Source organism: Halyomorpha halys, unplaced genomic scaffold (assembly GCF_000696795.3).
Source record: "Halyomorpha halys isolate HHAL.00 unplaced genomic scaffold, Hhal_1.1 Scaffold661.1, whole genome shotgun sequence".
Taxonomy (NCBI): domain Eukaryota; kingdom Metazoa; phylum Arthropoda; class Insecta; order Hemiptera; family Pentatomidae; genus Halyomorpha; species Halyomorpha halys.
Genome location: NW_027116476.1, coordinates 152,822 through 166,637, shown reverse-complemented (window position 1 = coordinate 166,637; position 13,816 = coordinate 152,822). Strand labels below are relative to the sequence as shown.

The 13,816-nt window shown below is 30.0% G+C and overlaps 1 protein-coding gene and 1 long non-coding RNA gene across 6 annotated transcripts in view; one reads left to right on the top strand and one right to left on the bottom strand.

Moving 5' to 3' along the window:
* The window catches only part of LOC106685129 (facilitated trehalose transporter Tret1), a 228,444-nt gene that overhangs the window by 66,994 nt on the left and 147,634 nt on the right, over positions 1-13,816 (bottom strand). The gene's annotated exons all lie outside the window — the stretch shown is intronic.
* The window catches only part of LOC136797241 (uncharacterized), a 136,554-nt gene that overhangs the window by 56,962 nt on the left and 65,776 nt on the right, over positions 1-13,816 (top strand). For all 3 annotated transcript variants that reach the window (XR_010845083.1, XR_010845084.1, XR_010845082.1), the window contains one exon: positions 47-119. This is a non-coding gene — a long non-coding RNA (uncharacterized lncRNA). The remainder of the gene's footprint in view (positions 1-46; positions 120-13,816) is intronic.

Here is a 13,816-nt window from a genome sequence, read left to right as displayed (position 1 = left end):
TAAATATCATTATTAATAAAATTTTAATACATTATTTCATTTTCAGAAGTTTCACTTCTGTCAGCCAATTCCGAGAGTGCCTCAATATTTTTTATTTATAATCTTCGCTTTCCAAGGTGGTAAGTAAACGTTTTTTATACGCGCACCGCACAGAATCTTTTATAGTCTTAGCATTCCTCTATTTTAAGCAATTAATATCCTAAAGTATTTGGTTTATTAACACATAAAATTAGAAAAAAAAATATTGTTTTTCACCGTTTGATATATTCAAATTCGCTCGTTGTCATAATCTTATTTTTATAAATTAAAAAAAAAGGTTGAAATTGTTTGATAGGGGCATGAGCAGATGACTGACACTCCTTACTTCATTACTATGAGAACAAGGGGCCTGCAGCAAATTATTTTTTGATGTTGACAGGTAAACTTTGTCGGAGTCTCTCGGTTGTCTGGTGAGGTGATTAATGACCTTCCGTCAGTTATCAGCTGCCTGGGAGTCAACTTATTACAGCCAGCAAAAATATCTCACTCGGGCAGCTAAATCGATTGGCAATTCGACTTAATTTATGAGACAGCTTATTGTAGCTCGTTGCAATATTGCATTTATACAACATGACCCAATGCGTTACCCCTCAATATCGACTATCTAATCTTGGATTGTGAACAATTGTAAACAACTGAGCTTGTCAATCCGATGAATAGATTAAATGATTGACAAGGCTACCACGAATAGGCTCATAGTTGATTTTAAATAAGTGAATTATTGACACTTTTATTCATGTGTTTGTAAACATTTCCAATTGCCGTTTTTACTGCAACATCAGTCGCAAACCAGTAAATGTGTAGTTTGTACAGAAATAAAAATTTAGTTTTCATTGAATAATATAAAGACTGTTTATTTGAAATTATCTATTTAAATCTAGTAAGATTGTAAGCCTGTTGTGGGATGATAAAATGCATCAAGACTTATAAAGAATCCTCATCGTCAAAAATTAATCGCTTCGCATGGCACGTTACATAGTGGTTCAGAAACCTCGAATTCGTGGACAAAAGTCATAATATGATACGCAGCCTTCAAAACTTATTTATTTTAATATTTTTTCTTTAATTTAAGGGAAAATTATTTCACCATTTTTAATTTATAAACAAAATACTCTGGAATAAAACTTTCCTTTGCATATTATGGTAAAGGCACATAATAAAAAAAAATTGATGAACTTGATAATACTAATGTTATTTATCAATTAAATTGTAAAAATTATATCAATCCTAAGACTATATATATCGAACAAACCAAACAAAATAAATAAATAGGCATTGCCAGAGTAATTGTAAATTTAATAATAAAACATATAATTTATCAACAGATTTATCTATTCATAGCATCAATTTAAAACATAATTTTGACTTCAAAAAACCTAAAATAATTAAAATAGTAGTTCATAATTACAAACGTAAAATAATACTGGTAAAATCAAATTATATTACCAAAAATGTAAATATTGCATGTAATTTACAAACAAATATAAATGGTATAAACATACATTATGCAAATATTATTGGAAAACTAAAATTCTGGGGTAATATTTATTAAATTGTTAACCTGAATTATTCAAATTCTACAGTATACAATTTTTATCAATAATTAATATTGCTAGAAAAAAATATTTGTTAGGGAATTTTGATTACAAGGCCGTGAAATGACCGTTACAAGTCCATATTATCATGGTTTGAAAGCTGAAATGTAGAACATTCTGTTTATAAATTAAAATTAGTTAAATGATTTTACCTTTAAATTTAACCAATTTAGGTTTGTAGGACCAAAACACTTAAAATGGTTATCATCGCCCGCTATTTATTGTTTCAAACTTGGACGAAAGTTGATATAGTTTTAATATTCTATTTTAATTTCTATATTCAATTTCTCTGAGTTTATAAACACGTAACTGACTGAATTACATATTCATTGTCAAACGACAACATATTGATTAAAAGAAGTGCCTAATATATCTTAAGAACAAAAACTATTGTAGAACGATTCTTGGTTAAAATATTATTAGATATGACTAAATTAAATAAATATCATATTGGATGAATATAGTTGACCGTGTGAAGTAGATTGGAGGAAAATAGTTCGAGCGTCGGTCAATAAAGCTATCCAAATAGTTAAAGAAAACTATTCATTGTTAACCAACATTTCAGTCCACTTTGCAGGGTTTCGTCAGGGCTGCCTGATAGTACAAGTTGTATTATTATCATATATAATAATATAACATATAACATATAAGTTGTGCTTTGTACTAGTATCAGACGAAACCCTCAAAGTGGGCAATGTTGGTTAACAATGAATAGTTTTCTTTTACTATTTTGATACCTTTATTGACCGCCACCCGAACTATCTTCCTCCAATATAAATAAATATCTTTTTTTTAAAATTTTTTATTTATTTATTGATATTTACAACTGTATAAAAAATACAACAAGTAAATTTGCTCATAATGACATAATGATATGATACAGGATGTAGAGAAACTACCCAGTAGTGGAACTCTAAAAACAGTTTACAATATAAGGTCACGAGGCCATCTTATTTTCAGGCGCCTCGGAGGATTGCCAGGAATGGAAGAGGAAGCAAGGTTAGAAACTAGTGGGTTTGGGTGGTTAGGGAGTTTATTATGGAAGGAATAATATCGGGTTCGGGCTAGATCGGTTACATGAGGAACATTTAGGTCTTTATGGATGGTTTTATTAGTAACAAAATAAGGAGCATTGAGGATTTTACGAAGAATTTTGGATTGTAAAGATTGGATACGAGAGGAATTCGAAGGTTTAGTGGAGCCCCTCATCAATTTATTTATTGCATAAAAATGTAAAGAACCAGATGATATAGCCCATGAGTGTCCATAAATTACAAATGATTCGCTAATGAATGATATTATATCTTTGGTGGTGATAGTCCAAGTACCTTTCAACACAAAATTGATATATCTTTTCGTTACCCCAAAATGCGATTTAGAAATGTCAGACCGAGTTATAAAGATTTCACATTTCTAGCATGAGAATGAGAATGAGAATGCTAAGGGAGATGTTTTAAAAGTTATTTTCAATAAAAGAAACCAAAATCCTGTCTCAGAGAAGATGAGATATGCAATTGCCCCGAATTCTACACTTATAAGAAATCACTGTTTTATTTGTATATTAACCATATTATTGTCTCGTCACCAATAATAATTTGAATATGTTAATATTTTATTTACCACATTTGACGATTCACGCTGAAGACCTTAATACCACAATGTGCCATAGGTGGATTTTATAAGCGCTTACTGAAAAATGTCAGCTTTCTTGATTTTCTTCATCAATATTTTTTATTTTCACACGCATTACTATTTCTATTCAGTTTATGTATACCTACCATTTTTAAAAGGAACAATACGATTCCTATTCGTATTAAAAAAAAATCTTTTGATGCCTTTGAAATAAAAGAATTCTCGGAATGGCTAGGGCTAGTTGAGGTGAAGAAAGGCTGTTGCTAAAGGTCAGTGTTAAGGGATCGATACAGATTTTAGTTCCAAGGAAAGATGAGCTAACGACTTCTAATTTCACATAAAGATTTCGTGAGCACTAAATGGATTAATCCGGGCTAGCAGAGATTAGCAAGTTTCCACTTCGGTATTAAGCGTTTAAGTGAAGAAATAATTGATGCGGTGATAAAGAAGTTTGTTTAAATGTATACTTAGCTACAAAGGTCTTAATAAAAAGATAATGTGCCACACGCATTGACACATACAACACCACACTTAGTAAGGCGTTGTATGTGTAAATGTCTAAATAGCAGAGTAAAATTGTAAGTTAACTTAGGAGTAATAGTAAACTAATTTTTTACTATGATTTATAAGACGACAGTAAGATGTTCATTAATCCCTGAGGATGCTTTGGCCTAATATGGTACATTTTTCAAAATGGCCGTCGTGTATTTTTAGGTTTATGGTCGATAATCCCGAATGTATTACAAGTGGTTTATATACGTAACTTTTTAAAATTGAAAGGAATAAATTATGAAAATTTCGGTATGTGACTTGATACGGAGGTATATGTCATCATAAATTTTGAAAGGAAAAGTAATATTCGGCTTTTATAATTTTGTTTCAGTACATTCCCATCAAAATTAGGTTTTTTTAACTAAGGCAGTATTTTTTCAACAGCTTATGTGCATTTTCTGTCACAAAATAGTTCAGATTTTTATTTGGACTTAATAGAATTTGTGTTTAAGGACCAATATTTTTTTTTAATTTCAAGGGGTAACATTGTGTGCATTTATTTAGGCAGATATCATAAAAACTACCATTATTAGGGAGAAAATAACTACTTTTGTTTTAACAAGTTCTAACTAAGTTCTGATAGAATTCCTTACGCTCTATATTTTTCCAGCTAATTATGAAATCTACAATTTCTAGGTATTTATACTCATCATTTGAATTCTTATTTAATTTGTATAATGAAAATGGCTGTCAAATAAAATTAAAGTTTCATTGTTCTGATAGAAACCTTCTCACCCTCCTGTATGTTTAAATAAATATATAAGTCAAAAGCAAAAATTAGGACGTATTGAATTATTAATCAAAATGTTTTTTTTTTTAAATTTTGTAATAATACATTTATATTTTTAGACTATGGTAACATAGATCATAAAACACATTTACACTATATTTAAAAATAGTTAAACTATGTGATAATAAAATAAGAAATAGAAAAGAAACAAAATAAATACAAAAGATAATTAAATTTAAGTAAAACAATATCTTTAACACAATCATTCCTATTTAAGATATTAATGAAAGGTTTTTCTTGTTTTTTTTTTTTAAATAATATGCTTTTTCAGTCAAAATGGAATTCGTGGAAGTAGGGTTTCTTTTTTAATTTTCAGTTTATTTTCTAAAGGTAGATGTTTTTCTTCCGACCCCAGCTGGCGGTCGACTGATAAGGCCACCCCCTCGCGATGTCAATATTACACGGGATCTTGTAGGCTTAGTATCCCACTACAGACACTGCGACTTACACGTTTTTCTTCCTACAGATTATGTGTTTGATAAACATGTATTATTTTATATATTTGGTTATTCGTTTATGTTAGTTTTTTCATAATGTATGTATCAATTGAATTTAAAAATAAATTAAAATAAATATTAACCTGAGGTTATGTTAGATCTGGATGTATCGTATTTTTGATTCCTGGCGGCGTAGGCTCTAAATCCATCCTAACTTCAACAAATCCAAAAACTAAATCAAATTTCCACAACAATTTTTTTTTTACACCCATTTAATTAAATAATAAATTAGATTGAGAGATATTTAAAAAGATTTTTATTTTCATAAAACTATTAAAAAGAAATTTTACTATTGAATTCATAATGTATACAATCAGATTAGTTTTGTATAAAAAATCTGTTATATTTGCGTATAATTACACTAATTCTAATTAGTATTAATTAATAAAAGCTCCCCCATTCATTTTTTATTTAATTTCGAAACGTTTAACAGCTTTTATCGCTTACGAGAGCTGAATTCAACCTTCTAATTGGGTCCAATTATGAACCATTAGGTATCGACCCACGTTAGAACCATACTGTGAAAAAATTTGTAGCTGTGCTTCGAACATTCTGTTTTTCATTTTCCTCAGCGTTTCTACACGTATTTATGAATGCTGAATAGGAATTTCATGTTTGTAAAAATAGAAAAAAAATGTTTTCAGTTATTTGCTTGGAAATAATTCTCTGCTATTAAAGATAATGAATGGTTCAGCAGAAAATACAGGAAAGATTTCCTGATATTTCTTTTTCTTATATTTTCGGCCAACCTCAAAAATGACCAATTTTAGGTTCTCTGTGAAAAACGGGAAAAAAAAACTCTCTTCAGACTGCTCGGTTTGACCTAGCCCCACCCGATATCTGTAAAATATTTAATTTCAAGCTTATGAGATTGATACTGAGCTACTATTAGACAGAAAATATTTTTTATATCTTTACTTTTTCTTTCTTCAAAAACTTGAAATTTAAATGTAGCATCCCAAAAAATATATAAGATCCTTGAAAAAAACATAGTTATTCCTGAAAACGCTCCATTTGAATCTTTGATGTCTGTAATATTCTCTTCTACTATTTTTGGTGTTATGATTTCCGAGAGTTAGTGACATACACATCGACTAATATACTCGCTATACGGGCCTGTCTTAAAGATAAGGCTTGATGGGGTGGATTTTACCCCGTTTTCTAATTCTAGCCACTTTTTCAATTTCGCCCAATTTAAATCATTTTTTTAACTTCTTCTTCTTAAATGTGTTTTGTCAATTTTTTTTGTCTGGTACAAAAAATTCTGTTACTTATCTTGAAGGTGTTTCATTGTATTCATATTTTTTTTTTGTCATGGGCGATGGATATATCAGGTATATAAAAAAAGTTTACAAACTACCTGATCAAACTATGCTTCTATTGTAGTTTGAAAAAATGTAGATTGCTAAAGCCAGTCCTGTTCAGTTTGTGCAAAATCCGATTTGGTTAATGAGCTTACAGTTGAAGCTAGAGTAAGGTTGCGGGATGCGTATTTCACCGATTGTATTGCTTTTTGTGAGAGTTCGGTTTAGCAATAGTTTTCTTTCTGAGGTAGTGGACCTTGAACAAAATCACTGATACCAAAGTTAATAATAATTAAAAAATATATATAAACTATGAAAGAATTTCGTAATTAACTAAAGGAAAAGTATTTTTTAAAGTGAAGAACAAGTATGCGGAAAAAGAAGTAGTAATATAGTAAAACAGTAGTTATATAGTAAGTAATATAGAGCAATATAAGGTATGTCGGGGTATGTGAGGTATTGTGGCAATGGCACTACAGTTTCTTGCTAAATAGTTGTCATTTTACAGTACTGTGGAGTAATAAAAAAACTTATTTTTTTCTTTCAAGTCATTTTTGGCATATAGGGTGTATAGTGAGGAAATTGCCAAGTACCTTCCTTTTAATTGGCTTAACACAGAAAAGTCAGACACCTACTGATTTTTTTTACAGGATGGAGATTATTTTTTCTCCTTATTTTATTAGCATACTGTGCTGGCTGATTCTTAAGCAATTGAGCGTAATTTATCCAAGTTTAAGCTGAATCCAATTCTTTGTTTATTAGAGTTTCCTTATCACTATGGATAAATAGTCACAAAATCTGCACCTAAACTTTAAGATTTTCGTCTTAGAGTAGTAAGAGTAGTTGTGAACGAAGCTGTCAGGATTGTGTTCCCTACTGTAAATTAGAAAATTTTATCTTAAATAATAGAAAAACTTTCCATCAGACTTCCATAGCTCTTGGTGAAAAAAAAATCAGTTTCATTATTCATTTTACGTTTTTTAAGTTAAATCTTCTTTTTAGTCCTTGAATTTAAAAGAAAAAACGTATATCTGGGTAAAATTTTGGAAAATTCAAAATATTAAAGCTGGTCTGATATTTACGATCAGGTTATTCGTTCAAAGAGCTGTTCAATTTAAAATCAATAAAAATGAAAGTTTTTTACCCTCATATCCCAGTTTTGGGGAAGGCAGGAGTAAGTACACACCTGCACCTAAATGAGGACTTTCACTTTTTTAAATTTTAAAATGAACGAACTAAATATTTCAAATGTTTTTCTGTGGAAAGAAATAGTATAGTATATTTATTGACAGAGTTTTCAATGTTCATCTTCGAAATTAGATTATCAATAGCCTACCAAACTAGAAGGAAGCGGTTTAACGAAAAACCGGATAATAGAAGAGTCTTTATCCACCATCAAATTGGTGAGAGCATGAGCAATATGGTTTTTTTCCGACTGTTTGATAAATGTTTTCGTTTCCTCTTTGTTATTATACCAATCTTTAGTTTTTAATTTTATTTAACCTATATATGGAAGAAGTGAGTAACTCAGTGATAAGGCGCTGAAATAGTAACTCCAAGATTCCAGTTTCGAATCCGGCTGTGGCAAATAATTATTTTCTGTTTCACTGCAGCCGTGAGTCAGCACTGTGGGTTCTGGTGTCCACCGGAGTCCATCCAGTCTTACAAAATGAGTAACCTTAATTGGGGGCCGAGCTTGAATCTGACTAAATCACCTCCTTGCAAAACCGTTGGTTTATTAACAGTATTTGCTTACAAAATACTTCACCCCTGAACCTTCATGGGTTGTTGTGTTCCAGTTTTAATTTAGCATACGGCAATGGAGTAACGGGAAGCATTGTCGCGAATAATTAAGAAGTGTCTGTTTTAAATTGGCAAGAATTATATTCAAAGCTGAGTGGAAAAAAAAAAGGTTTGTTGAGTGCACAGTATTAGTTTTAACAATTCGTTGAACAATCGAGAATTTATTAATTACTAATACTACCTATTTGAAGTTTTGAGTAACTTTTTACTATTATTAATTATTACTATTTAATGTTACTATTATTTATTATTACTATTATTATTAAATAAATATAACTACTAACTACTACTAATTTACTATTACTCCTATTTGAACTATTTTAGTCTGAAATGGAACGGGATATAAATATAATGAAAGAAAAGTTTCAAGGTCATATCAGCGATACTTCTGGTTGAATGGACTCCTACTCTACTCTCGTCTGTATTTTATTTAGGTTTACTTCTTTTGTCTAATGTGGGTGTATGATGACTTATCAAGTTGACGGAACAATGGAATGTATTCTCTTTTAGAGAATATGGTCCAGATTAAACTTCAAACGTCTCTGCTATTTTAATCAAAACTTCAAAACAGAAGCCCGTATTTTTGTTTTTGTTCATTGGGGTTGATGGTTCGAAAAGTTGATTCCGTCTTCTCGAATAATTTTAATTCTTCATTTAAATTTGAGGAAGTATGCTATATGATAAGATTTATGTCCAATGAGGTATTTTTTGAATTACTTTATCAAATTAATTTCTCAAACTGTTAAACTCACTGATTGGTTTATTTTATATTAGTTGGGTTTTTTTGGTTTTTTTTTTTTTTTTATGAAAAGTAACTAATGTAAACTTGAAGGTTACGGTAAAAGGTAGAGGATGTAGCCAAAACTCTGTTTTTCTAACCTTTACCCGACCCATTGGAAGGTCAGATACCCACTTTGTAAAGGCTGAATGGACTTGATAAATTATTAAGATCAATTACCTGAAGCAGCACCACTACTGCTTATAGCTTTTGTCTTTAGGTCTCACTATCGAAAAGTAATTGCATAGAAACTACAGGAAAGTTCGTATTTCACAGTTTGAGAATATTTAATTTTTTTTTATAATTTTATTTAGGTTAGTTCGACTGTATATAATGTTCACAATTTGTTTAACAACAATTACTGTTGTTTGAATCCTTCTTTATACATATTTATCACTTATTATTATTATTACGAAGTTGTTATTTATTTATAAACGACAAATTAACTAACAATTCTACAATATGTTTGAGGAGATATGAAGTAACATTCTGTCTCTTAGAAAAAATAGGATAGCGTTATATCTATAGCCAGATTTAAAAAAAAATAAATTATTTATTATTATCATTTAAGAAGTTTACGAAATATATTTTGAGCTCAAGTTGTTTGTAAACACTCTCGGGATATTCTTGAGTATCTAAACACATCTAACTTAAAATTCTCTTGTGGATTTCGTTTAAAACATCGCCCAATGTAACAGTCAGATTTAATATGAGTATTTTGAGGTCAAATTGTTTCAAAAGAATCACGAGATTTTGTGATTTTGAGATCAGTGAATTATCTGAGACATCAAACGTTATCGTTAACGTATTAAAAAAATTGATACGTTTGCTTAAAAATAGTTACAAACCAACTAATGAGAAGGTTATATGACATCCTTAAACACAATACCTTCCTTTTGGCTTCGCCGTAGTCGGGTAAAAAAAAAATATAACAAATAAATTGGAAAGATAATAAATAAAAAGTAAAATAATATAACAATAATACAGACTAAATAATACTAAAAATTTAAACTCAACGTAAGGAGAATAATTTCCGAATCAAACCTAGTCGCGTCACTGGAATCGAAAGCCAGTGTCACAGTTGTGTGAGAGTGCTAGGATATTCTTCGCAAACGCTTAGGACTTGCGTGGAGAAGGTGACCATTGTCAGAACTCCAGTAGCGTATTCACAAAAGGTCTAAGGACACAGCCGTTTCGACCTTCGCAGAGGATTAGAGGGATGGTTCAGACATGAAATGGGTTATGCTAAGGGATTAGATTGGTGAATAAGGTTCTATGGCTTGAAAATCTGGATAGAGGGCATATGGGATGTCGAGGTCATGGTGTAACGTTGTGTTTGTTAGATAGTATGGTAGATTGACTGATGAATATTGTTCACGTTCAAAACTTCAGACTGAAAGAATTAGATACGTTTGACGTTCGAAACTTTTCCTGCCTCCCTAGTTCAAGTCCGTAGGTTCAGGTTGGTTTCAGTATTATAGTCTTATTGATAAATAGTTTTTTTTTCTAGTTGTACGATGAGAGTTTCTTTCCGTTACTCTCTATGACTGTCCATATCGTCGGTTAAATTCTTGTCTTTCATGTTTATGATATGTTAGTCTCTTGTCGATGGTATCTAATTACCACTCCAGCCCTTAACAATGTATATTAATGTTGTTTATATTGTTATTAATGATCATAGAACTAGTAATTATGTAGTATTTACATTTCAAAGTTTCAGTTAGCTAAATCATCTTATTACTAACTTTGGATGATATTCAAACCCATTCCTTTGAAGGCTACGTCATAACGGATTACGGTTAAATTATTTTCTTAAAACTGTACCTTCTATTCTGTGAACTGAATTGTGGACGGGTTTCCAAGCAAACCCATGAGTAAGAGTTACGGAAGAAATGCAAAGAGCCACTTTCTCTTCCTAAGTAGTATCACTCTACGAGAGTTCGCAGTACTTAACGATTTACGATCGGCTAGTACAAAAGTTAAATTAGGATCGTATGAAATATTCTCTCGTACGACTGGTTTAGACGAACCGGTCTGGTCTTGTGATGTAGGTCAGTTATGAAGGTCACATTTTAAAACGTGTATTCTTGAGTTTTTGCATTCCAGTTTAATAGGGCTGCTGATAGGAGTATTGCCTATTAATTTAATGTTATATAATAAATGCTGTTTTTTTCTGTTATTAAATACGTTTAATAATAAATTATCTAATATATACCTTTTTTATGATAATTTAAAGTTGGAATGAGCTTAAAATATCTTTACTAGCGATTCTTTTGTTAGTTAACCATCGATACATTAAAATGGCTTTAGACAGCTAAATTTCCTAAGTGGTCAAATGCGCAAAGAAAGGTTGTAAATTTTAAAAACTTGTTCGAATCATATCTGCACTGGGAAATAATCTTAGACTTTTCTTAAATTAACATCAGTTATATCATAACAGTAAATGTTACTAGATTTATTTTATACAAAATTAAAATTGTTTGTTTTTTAAAAACAAAAGGTTAACTTGAAAAAAAAAACTCATCATAAATTATTAAGTTTAAAATAATTGTTTCAACATGTTTTTAGTGTATAGGTAACCTGGAAAACAGGCGATGTTAAGAAATAAATGAACTCAAAACAGTTAAGACTTAAAAAATAATTAAAGTGATTGACTGATGACTTTCTGATTAAAAAAAAAACTACTTTTTTCAAGAGTCTTCAAATTATTAATATTGATGTTTCTTGTTATTACGTGTTTTACATCTCTTTGTCTTACGTGGTCTTTAAATTCTATACGAAAACTAATATATTTTACTGAAAAAACCAAACAAAAAATTTATTTAATATACATACCTAATTTCCTGCTTTACCATCACTAATGTTTAGTAACATTTCGTAAGAAAGTAAGTTATAGTGAGAAAAAATAATTATTTTCTCTATGAAATTAGTGCAGTTATTACTTTTGTTTCTTTCGTACCCTTCATTAAAATAAATTAGTATATTGTACATATATAATAGAAATGTATTAACAACTGTACTTTTACCGCAATCAAACATTATAAACAACAATATATTACTATTAAGTAAGTAGAGCTGTGTTTGAAAAAAAATATCTATAACTATTAATCAGAGTGGAACCGTCACTCCCACCCTCCGATATAGCATTTCCAGTCAAACTTCACTTATATGGAGTGTTGGTCAATGAACGACGACGACGTTACAATCTCTCAAGGAAATAGTACTAAAAAAAAAAATTAAGAGAGCATCTTCTTCTAGAAATTGAAATATTAGGGGTAACCTTATTCCAACGAATATTTGCAACTTCCCAGTCGACTTATGTATTTTTTTTCATTCTGCTTTCTTTTTTCTATTTTTGTTGGTTTTGAATAAAAATTAAAATTATTGTTGGCAAAAATCACATTTAGAAGTTTATTTTTAAAGATTTGATAAAATAAAGATATTTCATAATTTATTCAGGAAACGTTTAGGAAAAATTTAGGTTTTGATCTCTCTCTCTCCCAGTAAATTGCAGCAACTTTCCTGACTCCTAGTTTTTTTTTTTTTTTTTTTTATTGTTATTAATTATATTTACATTTATCAATTTTTATTAAGTAGGTTTTTTAACTAATGAAAATTAAGCGAGAATTTTTAATAAAATCGCCAGTGACGGTGCTGTTCAGAATTTAATTGGTTTCGATTATTATAGATATTGATAATAAATAAATATGTATAAAATTAATATATCTATATATAAGGTACAAATCTACTAAATTTTAATGCAAGTATTATTTAGCAATAAATTAACTAAGTAAAATGACGTACTATATAAAAGATGACACTTATAAAATGCTGTACTCACCAGCAGAAGTCTTGGGTAGAAGCTAAATCCCCAATAACTGGTCCTTATCTGAGCCACGGGCTTCCCCTACCCAAACTCTTCGGCAGTTCTTGATTAGCATCTTTCACCTATTTATATACAAGTTTTTCCAAAACGTAATAAGAAGAAACCGAACCGTAATGGCTAGTTGCGTCGTGTTTACTGGAAGTTTCCTAATCATATTTTGAGCATTGTCTTTTTTAAATTATTTTTGTTAGTAGTTTGATCGACAGTTTTCGATTTAAAGATAGTGTTCCACAACGCCTTAAACGTTTTATTAAGCTTGATGAACGTGCCCAGAGACTGTGCTTATGCATACCCTTGAATTCCATTGACTTAACCGAGGTCATCCAGTTCAGAACTATAACCAAGATAATTGGCTCATACCTGATCTCCGAATACGAGTAGAATGTTTTTTTTCTTCTTTTTTTTTACAATTACCTAGGGCTGACTTTCTACTTCTATTGGTTCAAATAGATCTGTGATGGGCCATTTTTTTATTTCAATTTATGTAATATTAGTTTTAGGAGAGTTTACTACAGAGGTGATGTGAGGATTTCCGATTTATAGCAAGTTTCTGTATTTTCTTTTCATAGGATAATTCGTCAACTTAATGTCAAACAAAAATATCTACATAAATACACTTTTTTTAGGCAATGAAACTAAAGAATTGGAAACATTAAGTTTTATTTAATGTCAGTCAATGCTAATTTAATTTTTTTTTTATTATTATTTATTTATTGTAATTTACAACTGTACAAAATAATACAACAGGTAAATATGTAGTATGGTTCATATACACTTGAAAGCCCCAGAGCTCAATTCCATATGTCCAAATTGGTCTGATTATTGAAGTGTATACTAATTTTTTGTAATGAATGGGAAGTTTAGAGAGTTTGTCAAGTAAGTGTTGTAGCAATCGGAATCTACGAGCAGTTTCTTGTCGTTTCAGTCTTGTGTGTGGATT